The 204-nt window shown below is 56.9% G+C and overlaps 1 protein-coding gene across 1 annotated transcript in view; it reads right to left on the minus strand.

Annotated features, from left to right (window-relative positions):
• Positions 1-204, minus strand: part of LOC121345689 (cathepsin D-like) — a gene marked incomplete at its 5' end in the record, with an annotated part of 3,818 nt that overhangs the window by 1,687 nt on the left and 1,927 nt on the right. The gene's annotated exons all lie outside the window — the stretch shown is intronic.

A 204-nucleotide genomic window follows, 5' to 3' on the forward strand; every position in this document is an offset into this window, starting at 1 on the left:
GAAGGGACAGGGGTGACACAGAGGTGACACAGAGGTGACACACAGGTGACAGAGGTGACACACAGGTGACACACAGGTGACAGGTGACACACAGGTGACACACAGGTGACACGGGTGACACAGGTGACACACAGGTGACACAGAGGTGACACAGAGGTGACACACAGGTGACACGGGTGACACACAGGTGACACGCAGGTGACA

Source organism: Onychostruthus taczanowskii, unplaced genomic scaffold (assembly GCF_017590055.1).
Source record: "Onychostruthus taczanowskii isolate IOZ18803 unplaced genomic scaffold, ASM1759005v1 scaffold745, whole genome shotgun sequence".
Classification (NCBI taxonomy): domain Eukaryota; kingdom Metazoa; phylum Chordata; class Aves; order Passeriformes; family Passeridae; genus Onychostruthus; species Onychostruthus taczanowskii.